Source organism: Oryctolagus cuniculus, chromosome 11 (assembly GCF_964237555.1).
Source record: "Oryctolagus cuniculus chromosome 11, mOryCun1.1, whole genome shotgun sequence".
Classification (NCBI taxonomy): Eukaryota; Metazoa; Chordata; class Mammalia; order Lagomorpha; family Leporidae; genus Oryctolagus; species Oryctolagus cuniculus.
Window position 1 is genome coordinate 3,492,528 of NC_091442.1, and position 12,819 is coordinate 3,505,346.

Consider the following 12,819-nt stretch of genomic DNA (forward strand, 5'->3'; position numbering starts at 1 on the left):
CGCGATTCGGGGGGCAGACAGGCGAGTGCGAGGGAACAGAGACCGCGGTGCCCACTGCAGGTGCAGGGAGGTCTGTGCAGAAGGGCAGGAGCCCAGGACGGGCGCCCTGGGAGCCGGGGGAGACCACGAGTGACACCGGGTACAGAGCCACGAGGTGAGGTGCGGTGGGAAGACCCTGCAGGAAGAGGGGACCGGAACCTCCGGGCTGGAGGGCGGGAGGGAGCTGGGAGGCAGGGCCCCCCCCACCAATGCTGACCTTCCATGGCGCCTGGCCTGTTGAACTCCGCGCAAGAGAAGCTGTTGTTGGTTCTCACAGCAGGGGGCCCTGGGAGGGATGGTGAGTGGAAGCCCAGCTCCCTGCTGGGGCCGGCCTCTGGGGACGGAGCACAGGCCCAGGGCCCCGCAGCTGCCCCGCCCCCAGCTACTCTGAGTCCCAGGAGCGGCTCTGAGGGACGGGAAAGGCCGCCTCACCCTCAGGAAGCGGCCGGCTGAGCCGGGGGAGGGACACTATGCTGGGCTTCAAGGCCTTGCAAAGAAGAAGCGGCGTGGAAGGACCTTCCTGTGGTCCAGACCGGCCTCTCACAGACGGGGATGCCGACCTTCAGCGAGAACCGGAGCCTGCCTGGGAGGTCCAGCCTCCCTGCCTTCATCCGCAGGTCCTCATGGGCAGCCCAGGAGCCAAGGTCACGTCTGTGGCCTCAGATGGGGCAGGCCCACTACCAGTGCCCCCTGGTGTCATCCCGCGTCCCCCACAAGGTGTGGCATGGAAACAGAGTGTGCCCACTGGCCGGGCTGGCTGGGGACCTGTCCTCCACCTCCCGCCCATGGGCCCGGCGCAGTGTGCAGTGCCTCCCTGTCTGAGGCGGGGGACAGCCCTGATTGGCAGGGTCAGGTGGGTGGGGGTGTCCGTCAGGTGCCCGTTTCCGGGGCCCGTGTACCAGGAGGGACTGAAGGAGATGAAGTGGCCGGCTCGGGGCCTGGCACACAGTTGGCACCTGCTGCACAAGTTCAGCCTCCCTTCCCTCCCCTGCCCGGGAACATTACATTAAGTAATTGCTTTAGTGGCCAAGTTATATATTACTGAGAATGAACCTGGCCCCGACTTATCATTCACTTTTACTGTTTTGCCTAGAGAGGTTTCCGTGGCAGCTTGGAAAGCCAGAAATGAATAAGGAGAGAGGTGACATTAAAGGCAGGCTGTTAGCAGAAGTGAAAATTAAACAGCTCAGCCAAAATCGAAGCCTGGTAGCGCCTTGCTGTGCGGATGGGGGCGCTGACTGCTCCCCTCGGAGCCCGTCCAGGTGTGGGAGTGTGCAAGGGACCTGGCTCTTGATTCTCACTCTTTCATTCAACCCCGCAGCTCAAGGGTCCTAACCCCATCTCCCAGGGGAAGACGCTAGGACTCAGAGAGGTGCAGCGTCTTGTCCAAGGTCACACAGAGAAGGAAGTGGGCTGGAATGAGGCTCTGTCTCGGGACCACCGTGTGGGTTGTGACCATCTAATCTTGCCAGACCACACCCAAGGAGGGCGAGGCAAGCGAAGACCCCCTCCCCTCCTTGAGCAGGCAGGAAGGAAGGTGGTAGGGCGGGGGTGGGGTTGTGGGGTAGGGACACACAGGGTGAGTGGCTCCATCCCCGGTAAGCACAGTCCACGCAGGCTGCTAAGATGTCCCCGAGGCGGAGACCAGGGTGTGGGGCAGCAGGTTGAGCCACCACTTGGCAACGACAGCGCTCCATGTTGGGGTGCAGGTTGGAGTCCCGGCTGCTCTGCTTCACATCCAGCTCCCTGCTAATGCGCCTGGGAAAACAGCAGAAGATGGCCCAAGTGCTCGGACCCCTGCACCCACGTGGGAGAGCAGGATAGAGTTCTTGGCTCCTAGCTTTGACCTGGCCAGGTCCTGGCCATTGCAGCCACTTGAGGAGTGAACCAGCAGATGGGAGACCTCTCTCTCTCCTTCCCCCACTTCTCTCTGCCTAGTCCAGGTCACCCGGCGCATTCCAGCGCTGCCATCCGGGCACATGCTCGCTGAATTCATGCTCTTCTGGGATGAGGGCTGTAAGGTGCAGGGGGCTTGGGTCACTCAGACCCCATCACACAGCAAGAGGCAGGACTGGGCTGTGTGTGTCGTGAGCCCCAGGCTCGCCCTACTGAGGTCGCACAGACGGGAGCCCAGCCCTGGAAGGCAAGGACGGCTCAGCCATGCTCAATGCACACTGTTAAGAAGACAGGAAAGAACAGGGGCCTTTTAAAAAAAGTTACCCCAAAAATATGGACAACAGAGCTCTGCCCCCCACCCCCTGCTGTGTGGCCAATGCTCCGCTGTGTCTCAGGCTGGCAGGGGCTCCCGTGATGTTTCCAGGGAAGCTTGGAGAGCTGGGCTTGCCCTGTGCGATGTTTTCCTTAGAGACGCACCGACCGCTGTTGGTTACCACTCAGCTTGGGGACCCCGGAAGCCGGTGCAGAGGTGGGGCCGGCCCTCGGAGCCCTCATACACCGGTGCTGTGTAGCAGGGGGAAGATACACAGGGGGGAGTCTCGGCACAGCCCCCAGAGGCCACGCAGGACACAGCGTCTCCATGAAGTCCACCAAAGGCAGCGTGGGAAGAGCAATGGGGTTGTACAGACCCCGGTCTACACCGCAGATCACTGGTGAGCTCCTGGCCAGTGCCCCCAGCTGGCCACACGGGGCCACCTGATGCCTACATATGACCTAATTAAGTAATGCTTTCCACTGAGGCGTCACAAAATCAATCAGAAAAAGGCGCATTTATGCCCAACAATTAGTCTTTCTCTGCCTCTCCCACCCTCATCGCTCATCCACAAACACCCTCTATAAACCCTGCCCCCAAATCTGAGTCACGCTCGCGCCATCCATCAAGTCATCCGGCGTCGGAAGATTCCATAGCGTGGCTACGGCATGAAAAACACACACGCAGGCCCACGAAAGATGGCTTCAAAACCCACCCATCAAGACGGATCTCTGCATTAACCAGCAGCCCCGGCGAGATTCCTTGGGAGGGGGCGCCAATGTGCACATTGTGTTACAAAGTAACACAATCACGCAAAGTAAATGAACTCATTATGATCGGCTTCTTATTCCCGGCTTGTCAGGAGCCATACCCGTAGGAAGCATTTTCCACCTCGATCAATTGGAAAATCAATACCTTGGTATTTGCGGAGAGCACCTCTTGTAGGAAGAAGTGAGAGGTGTTTGGGGACCTTCAGGAGACTGCGTTGCCCTCTCCCAGCCGGCTTTAAAGCAGGCGCCCTCAGCCGCTCCTCCGGGAAGAAGCTCGATGGCCCGGCTCACCCCAGCCCCAGCCGGGCTGGGAACTCAGGACGGCCGACGCGGTGGACGCACCCCTCCCCCCACCTTTGCTGAATGGCATCCTGTACACGGGCTTCCGTCCTGGGGCAGCCAGCCCGCCCTCCTGGTCCTCGTGACCTTGGAGGCGATGTGGAGCAGGTGCCGGGGGTTCTGTCAGCTTTGGCACCAGCTGCAGCTGCCGAGCTCTCGCCAGCACCGAGGCTGACCCCTCCCCAGACTGCACAGCGACGTCGCGCTGCTGACAACAACGCCTTGGGCAAGCCTGGCCCGGGTGCACCCCACTTCCTGGACTGCTGATCGTTCCTCTGTAAAGGAGGAGAGAGAGAAGGGGTTGGAGAGAGAGAGAGAGAGAGAGAGAAGAGAGACAGAGAGAGAGAGAGGTACCTTCTGCCTAGTGGCTCACTCCCCCAATGTCTGCAACAACCGGCTCTAGGCAGGAACTCTATTCAGGTCTCCCATGTGGGTGGGGGGCGGCAGGGGCCCGAGCATTTGGACCACCTCACGCGATCTCCCCAGGTGCATTAGCAGGAAGCTGGCTCAGAAGAGAGCAGCTGGGATTTGAACGGGCCCTCCCACGTGGAATGCGGGCATCGCGAGCTCCACAACCCCGGGCTTGCACACATCGGAGAGGACAGTGTCACGCACTCCACCCACGCCTCGCCACCCTCCACTGCCCCCCACTCAGGGGTTATTTTAAAGAAAAGGCCAAACACCGTGAGTGTTTCTATATACGGACTCAGAGAATATCACGCAGTACCGTTATCACAGCCCCAAACCAGCGATTCCGCAATACCAGGCGTCACACCCGGTGCAGACTTCCCGGGGGGCTCTCGACGGAGGCTGCCGCGGACCCCGCAGCGTGGTGGTGGGAGGCAGCCCACGGAAGCCCCAGGAGCTTTCGGAGCCAGATTCTGCCGCCTGCCCCCGGTGGCGGTGGTGGCCGTGTCCCGGTGCCATGGGACCTGCTTTCTTCCCTGAAACCTCTCTGCCAAGAACCAGTAAGGAGCCGGATCCCAGGGTGACTGCCTCGCAAGCTGTCGGAGAGCCCGGCCCCGCGGCCGCCGTCCTGCTGCGGCCCCAGCTGCCCCATTCCTGGCCTGCGGGAGCCTCTTGCCTCCCCCTGACGGCTCCACCCTGGCCTTGCTTCTGTCCACGTCTCGAAATCACCGAGAGCCCCAGAGGGCGCAGAGAGCCATCCTTGCCTTGGGTAGAATTCGGCTCTGACAGTCTTTAGCAATTTGGGTCTTGTTATTTCTCCAATTTGCTCATACATCAAGGGGTTGCAATGAATTTCTGGGCTATGAGGGTGCTTTTAAAGCCAAAGCAAGTCAACAGGCTCAGCAACCCCACCCCCTTCCCATGTCCCAGCCGTCTTCTCGCTCTGGGGCCGGGGCTGCCTTCTCCGCCTTTGCCTTGGACTTGCTGATGTGGGTGGGCGCTCGTCGCTCACCGCTCTCCTGCATTGCAGATGTGCCATGGCTGCCTCAATGCCACAGGGCAGCGCTGGATCCCAGCTCACGCAGCCGTGCCATCTGCTTGATTTATTGGCTGTATCTTCCGTGGAGAAAAGCAATCGCTCAGTACTGTGGTTTTCTTGTCAGTCTCGGGAGCTCTCGGGATTTTCTGGGCCTTGGGCTCTCTGCAGAGGTGAACCAGACGTGCTAGTGCCTACCTAACCATTCCGGGGAAAGGCCAGGCTTGGGCAAGCGCCGACCCTGCTGTGGACATGTTGGGCGCCCTTGGGTGGGGGTGCCAGGGTCCCTGCGCCTCAGCTTCCTTTTAGCCAAATTGTTGCTCTGAGAAATTGTGGGAGCTCAGAGACTGATTTTTTTTTTAAATATTTATTTGACAGGTAGAGTTATAGACAGTGTGAGAGAGAGACAGAGAGAAAGGTCTTCCTTCCATTGGTTCACTCCCCAAATGGCCGCTATGGCCGGCGCTGTGCCAATCCGAAGCCAGGAGCTGGGTACTTCCTCCTGGTCTCCCATTCTGGTGCAGGGGCCCAAGCACTTGGGCCATCCTCCACTGCCTTCCCGGGCCACAGCAGAGAGCTGGACTGGAAGAGGGGCAACTGGGACAGAATCCGGTGCCCCAACAGGGACTAGAACCCAGCACTCATATGGGATGCCGGCGCTGCAGGCGGAGGATTAACCAAGTGAGCCACAGCGCCGGCCCTGAGACTGCTTTATCCGACATCAGGGTCACCTTGTTCTAGGGAACAGCTGACCACTACGGACACCATCAAATGCTGAGTCAAACCCACCCTCCAGACAGGCCTGCCTGGGGCAGGGTTGGTCCAGATCTGCCCCACACGTGCTAAGACACAAGGCATGCTGGGAGACTGGCACTCCCTGCCCCCACAGACACGGTTGACCCACCTTGCTCCTAACCGTCAGGCTAAGCTGCTGCTTGGGTGGTCCACAGCCCACATCAGTGCCTGGGACCAATCCCTGCCTTTGCTTCCAACCCGCCTGCCTGCCAACGCACCTGGGAGACAGCAGATGACGGCTCAAGCGCTTGGGAGACCCAGGTGGAGCTCCTGGCTCCTGGCTACAGCCTGGCCCAGCCCCAGCTGCTGTGAATCAGTGGATGGACGCTCTCTCTCTGTTGCTCTGCCTTTCAAATGAATAATAATGAATAAATAATCGTTATTTTTTTTTTTACAAATAAACACCGACATTGTCACTGTGCAGGTGAGGAAGCCGAGGCTGCCCGGGGCAGGAGTGCCAGCCGAACGCCGGGCTCTGGCAACGTGCTGGGTCCTTGCGGCCTCGTGGCTAAGGTGAAGTGGTTCTTGGTGACTCCAGCCAAAGAGGGAGATGGACTGCGGACTGACCTGGGTCATCTTTTCCTGGGACCCTCTTAGCACAGTAAAGATTCAGGAAACTCTGTCCTGAGTCAGGTCTGAAAGCTCTGGTCTGGGGCCGGCGCCGCCGCGTAGCGGGGAAAGCGGGTCCTCTGATGCTCCTAGCATCCTTTCAACTTAAGAGTCCTTCCACTGACCTTGACGTCGTGGCTGACATCTTCGTCATTCCACGTAATTTGCAAGGAGCATTAACGGATGTAGACGCAACGATCTTGGGGAAAATACTGAGACAACAGGAACATCGCTCTCCCCTGGTGAGCACCCGCAGAGGACCGAAGCCCAGCAGCCCCAGCTCGTGTGCTTGCTCCGGTCTCAGCGGGGGGCGGCAGCTCCCGGGCTCCGTGCCAGTCGGCAGCCCTGTGTGCCCCGAGGTCGTCTGAGAGCCTGTCCACTTGGGGGACTTCAGATTGGGCCGGCCACCGAGAGCTTGGGACTTGCCAAGTGCCGTCTCAGCCTTCTCCCTGCCAATCTTCTTTCCGATATTTCTCCATTTCATCTTCTTGTAATCACCCAGACAGTGCTCAGCGAAGAAATATAGTCACCGGGTTCCAAGGTCTCCATCTAATTAAAAACTGCTTGCGTTGGGGAGAATTCTAATTCATAAGCATTATTCTGATGGGGCGGGGGGTGGGGGGGGGTAGGACTTCCAACAGAGGATTTGGAAGCCAGAGATTTAGTAAGACACTAAATAAAAAGTGGATGGCTGATTTGCAAATAAGATTTCCAAATGTTGTCTCCTGAAATAAAGGCCTTCTGAAATTCGGATTTGAGAAGTGAGCCCTTAACCCTTGGTGTTCCGTTGGGGATCTGCCCCCCTCGGTCTAGAAAACACCCGTCTTTGAGGGAGCAGACGGAGCTGTGGAACCGTGAGTGGGGACAGTCAAGGGCTTCGGTTCCTTCATCCACTTCTCGCCTCCTCCCGGAATTCTGTTGCATGCAACGTGCATTGCACCCGCGCGTGCACGCGTGCATCAAGTGCTGTTGGACCGAGCACGGCTCTGGGGGTGCAGAGGCAGCAGCGAGAAGGGAAAGTGTGCGCTCGACCTCTCACCCAGCCGCGGTCTGCAGAGGGTGGGCGGGGGAAGCGCGTGCCCACCGCACCCTCGGGAGCCCGCGTCCGAGAGGCAAGCTCCCTGTGCAGAGCCTGGCAGTTGCACTTGGAGCCAGGCGAGGGAACGCAGGCGACAGAGCGCCCGTGGTGACGTTCTGGGGCAGACGCCATGTCCACGCACCCCATCCCCCACCAAGGAGATGCACACCGGGCAGGCTCCCCAGCGCCGCGAGAGGATGGGCTCTCGGCCTTCCTGGCCGCAGGGGCGCCTCATGGCGTCCGCACCACGGGAGGTTAGTGTTCCGGTGCCCGAGGCAGCCGATGCCAAGCCCACGGACCCTCGCTATGCCTTTTCAGGTGACTTTCCGCTTCTCCTTGTGCCCCCCTGGGGGGGCCAGGTGTCGACAGATGGAAGAGGGCATTGGTGACCATGGGCAGTGGGCAGGGGGATGAGCAGAGCCAAGGCTGGGAGACCCCGCCAGCGTGCAGCGAGGTGGCCAGGGCCCGTGCTTGGCATTGCCACGGTGGGCAGCCGTCACTCCCTCAGCGTAGTGGGCCCGGCACCTGCTTCCTGGAAGAAGACATTTCCGTGGTTCTCTTTGTAGGAAGCAGTTTGGAGTTGAGGTGTGATCCATCCTAATCAGGACATCCAGGCGCCTGGAAGGAAGCATCAGGCACAGACCACAGTCCTCATCCCAGAGACTCCGCTCACTCCCCCTCGGGCTGCCTTCTCCCCCAGCCACCCACTGCTGGGTCGCTGCCATCGCAGACCCGTGCTGCCTATCCCAGGATGCAGTGCGGGGGAATTACGGGGCACAGGCTTTTCTGGGTCTGGTTCCCCGCTCGCTACCCTTGAGATTCATGCTTTTTGTGGTCTCAGTAAGTCATTTCTTTTTTGTTGGAAAGATTTACTTATTTATTTGAAAGGCAGAGTTACAGAGAGAGAGAAGGAGAGACAGAGAGAGATTCTCCATCCGCTGATTCACTCCCCAAGTGGAAACAACAGCCAGGGCTGGGCCAGGCTGAAGCCAGGAGCCAGGAGCTTCTTCCGGGCCTCCTATGTGAGTTTAGAGACCCGGGGACTTGGGCATCTTCTGCTGTTCTCCCAGGCGATTAGCAGGGAGCTGGATCGGAAGTGGAGCCGCTGGGACTTGAAGCGGCACCCGTAAGGGGCTGGCACTGCAGGCCATGGCTTAACCTGGCATGCCACGCTACCGGCCCAGGTTGCTCCTTTATAGAGCTGAGTAATATTCCGCCGTATGGGTTCACCCCATTTGGCCCACCCGTTCACGAGTCGCTGGACTTCTGATTGTCTGTACTTTTGAACTGACGGAAGCTTCAGTGAACATTTCTGCGTGGTGTTTTTATGAACAAGCATTTTCGTTTCTCTGGAGAAACACCAGGAACGGAACAGGTGGGCCACTGAACGAGCACAGAGCCAGGGTTTTAAGAATCTGGCAATTTTCTCAGGCAGCTGTACCATCTTCTGTGCGCTTCTTTTTGAAAGGCTATATATTATTTGTTTGAAAGGCAGAGCATCAGAGAGAGCAGGAGAAACAGAGAGAGGGAGAGAACGAGAGAGTGAGAGAGAGTCTTCCTTCTGTTGGTTCACTCCCCAAATGCCCACAGCAGCCAGAGCCGGGCCGGGTTGAAGCCAGGAGCTCCATCCAGGATCCCCACAAGGCTGGAGGGGACCCGAGAACTGGCTGTTCTCTGCTGCCTTCCCGGGTGCGTTAGCAGGGAGCTGGATTGGAAGTGGAGCAGCCGGGACTCGAGTGGGCGCTCTGGTGTGGATGCTGCCCCACACGGCGCCACAGCACCAGCCCCTTCTGGCTGCTCAGTCATGCGTTTGAAGACATCCACTCAACACCTCTTCGACGCCAGGCAGCGTTCAAGACACGGGATTCAGGGAAGAGTCCTGACCCACCGTCGGGCTATTCTGTCACTGCTGCTTTACAAGCGGACAAATTTGTGCGGAAAAGCGAAGAACCCGGATCATCCAAAGCCGCTTTGAGAAAGAACTGCACTGGAGGGCTGGCGCCCTCTGGTTTCAAGACTCACCGTCCAGTCAGGAGCCGAGGAGGGCTGGAGGCAGGGCTGGGGGGAGGGGAGTGGTCCCCACAGCGCTGCCCCCAGCCAAACCCCCCCCCCCCGACACGAGACGCCGTCATCCAGACGGCTCTCCATCTACAAACGTTAACTCGCAATGGATTGCAGACCGAATAGCAAGACCCCAGACTGTAAAACCTCTACTCAGAGAACAGGCGGCTGTCACCTGGGGCTGGAAGAAGGTCCCGTGAGTCGGAGACAGAGGAGCGGGAGCCACGGTGGGAGGAAGCTGGTAAAGCAGGGCCACACTCTGGTCCTGCAGAGACACACGGGGATCAGAAAACACAGCCGCGGACTGGGGGAGGGGCGCAGGCGCGTCCCGGTATCCAGAATCTAGTAGACGCCTGTAGGCTCAATCGAAAGAAAACCATCAGCTTTTTAATTCACACAATCAGAAAGGATGATAATAAGCAGATTTTGAGAAAATGCTCAACCTCATTAGTCGTTAAGGGAATGCAAATTAAACATTAAAATGAAGGAGAACGGTGCTGTGGTGTAGAAGGTTAAGCATCTGTCTGCAGTGTCAGCAGGCTTCCCGCAGGGCGCTGGTTCAAGTCCCGGCTGCTCCACTTCTGATCCAGTTCCCTGCAAGTGGCCTCAGAAGGCAGAGGAAGATGACCCAAGTTCTTGGGCCCCTGCCCCCATGTGGGAGACCTGGAAGTAGCTCCTGGCTCCTGGCTCCTGGCTTCAATCTGACCCAGCCCCGGCTACTGCAGACATTGGGGAGTGAACCAGTGGATGGAAGATCTCTCTCTCTCACTCTTTCTCTCTCTCTTTCTGTCTTTCCTTCTCCCTGTATCTCTGCCTTTCAAATAAACAAATACATCTTTAAAAAAAATTAAAATGAGAGATCACTACATACTTACTAGAATGGCTAAGTTAAAACAGAATCAAAAAATTAAAAAAAAATCCTGCTAGTAGAAAGTTCTAGAAAGAGTAGAAAGTTCTAGAAAGACAACAGGAGTTCCCATACATTGCTAGTGGGAAGGCAAAGTGGAAGAAACACTTTGGAAAACAGTTCAGCAGTTTCTTACCAAGTTAAATGTACACTTACCCTCTGACCTCTGACCTCACCATTCCACTCCCCCCAATCCACTCAAGCGAAGTGGAAACCATTCTGCCAGAAACCCGGACGTGGATGTGTACGGCAGCTCTGGCCCTAGCGGCCCAACCCTGGAGACGACCCAGATGTCCATTGACTGTGGAATATTTGTCAGTACAAAGAAAAGGAACACGCGGCCGACATGGCTCTCTGAAGCGCCACAGGGACGCTCTGTGTGGCGCCATGTGTCAAGGTTTTAGAAACAGCAAAACCACACAGACAGCAGACCAACCGCTGCCGGAGCGGGGAGGGGATTGAGGGGCGCAGCACACTGTGGGACTGGGGGCACGCTCCGTGTGTTGATTGTGGTGATGGGGACGGGCCTGTACCCACTGAAAGACCAAACACCCAAACGGCAGGGGAGGTGCCCCCTGCGGCCACACTGTGTCTTGGGGCCTCCCCCACCCAGAGCCCAACAGGTGCCTCTGAGGGGCTCCTGCTCACCGCACTTCCCTGCCTCTCCCGTTTTATATGCTGCTTTTTTTTATTTGACAGGTAGAGCTATAGACAGTGAGAGAGAGAGACAGAGAGAAAGGTCTTCCTTTTTCTGTTGGTTTACCCCCCAAATGGCCACTACGGCCAGCGTACTGCGCCGATCCGAAGCCAGGAGCCAGGTGTTTCTCCTGGTCTCCCATGCGGGTGCAGGGCCCAAGCACTTGGGCCATCCTCCACTGCACTCCCGGGCCACAGCAGAGAGCTGGCCTGGAAGAGGGGCAACCGGGACAGAATCCGGCGCCCCGACCGGGCCTGGAACCCGGTGTGCCGGCGCTGCAAGGTGGAGGATTAGCCTAGTGAGCTGCGGCGCCGGCCTATGCTGCTTTCTTTTTAAAGATGCTTCTATTTCCTTGAAAAATCAGAGTTACAGAGAGAGAGAGGGAGAGAGAGGGTGAGAGAGAGAGAGAGAGAGAGAGAGAGAGGTCTTCCACCCATTGGTTCACTCCACAGATGGCTGCAACAGCCAGGGAGGGGAGGAGCCAGGAGCCAGGAGCTTCATCTGGGTCTCCTGGGTGGGTGCAGGGGCCCAAGCACCGGGGCCGTCTTCCACCGCTTCCCCAGGCCGCCGGCAGGGAGCTGGCTGGGAAGCGGAGCAGCGCGTGTGGGTGGGGGCTGCCCACTGTGCCATCCCCTTCTGTGTGTCTATTTTAAAGTGCCCCCCCCCCCCGCGTCACCTTTGCTTTTCAGCCCCCGCGGTCGCCCGGTCCTGTTCATGGTGGAAATTGCTGTTTTTCCGCACCATCTCTGGTTCGTGCTTTGCCTGCTTTCTCCTGCGGGAATGGCCCGGATCAGCGTCTTGGGGACTGAGGACCTGGCGGCCTTTGGGTGTCTCCTGCCGCTGGCCCGCCTGGCCCCCGCCCTGGGTGCTGGGTCGCGCTGTAGGCTCCGCTCGGGGTGGCAGAGTCCCGTGTTCAGGGCTGCTCTTTGTTTTTCTAGCTTGACTGTCTTAATACCTTCCAAAAAGGTCCTGCCAAAACCAACAGTGCTCTTAAAAGGCATTTCTCAAAGATGTGTTTACCAAAGGTGGGAAAACGTAGAACGACCTTCCAAGTGGCACGCAGGATGTGGCCTGGGCAGCGGCTTCTGATACTGCGAGGCTCTGACTCGAAAGGAAACCAAGCGGTAAGAATGAGGACTCCCAGAGGAAGAGCACTTTATGAACTGGCCACTAACCGAGGAGCGATGCCCCGACGAAGCTGGTGTCCCCACGGCGATAGAAGAGGCTGTGTAGAGCCCGGTCTATCCCGGAGCGATTGCGTTAGAAGAAGACGGAGCGGAGCGCGTGAACCTGGCAGCTCGCAGGCAGGAGAACTCACGGGTGTGAAAACTGGAAGAGGCCTCGAGCAATTATGTGGTCCATGGCGACCCCGTGCCCTCCTCACCCTGGCCACCACCTTGGGCTGGACAGGCGCAAGGCTTCCCCATGATGGATGAAGGCAGAGAAGCAGACTGGCCCGTGCGGTCAGTAGGTCTAGGAGACGCGGGCCTGTCTCCAGGAGCCTGGCGCTGGTCCTGCCGTCTGGTGTGCTGTGCCCCACGCGTCAACTTCAACCCGGCCATGCATTAAACCCCACTCAGCATAATGGAGTCGCCCGTCGGGGGCACCGAGGCCTCAGCTCGCCGCTCCAGAGTGGTCCTTGCTGGCCTGAAACTTGTGAGTGATGGCCTGTCAGACAAACCAGCTTTTAGTGTCCTGGTGACTTTCTCACTCCCCATTTATCTCCTCGCACCACGGGGTCCCTCAGGGCAATGCATCTGAAGACGTCACCCTCTAATCCACTGGTCTTCCTCCACAAGAGGGCAAGACGCCCCCAAATGACATCGTGACTCTAACGCTGATGGGAGAGGGGCCGTGGCCAGCCCTGGCCG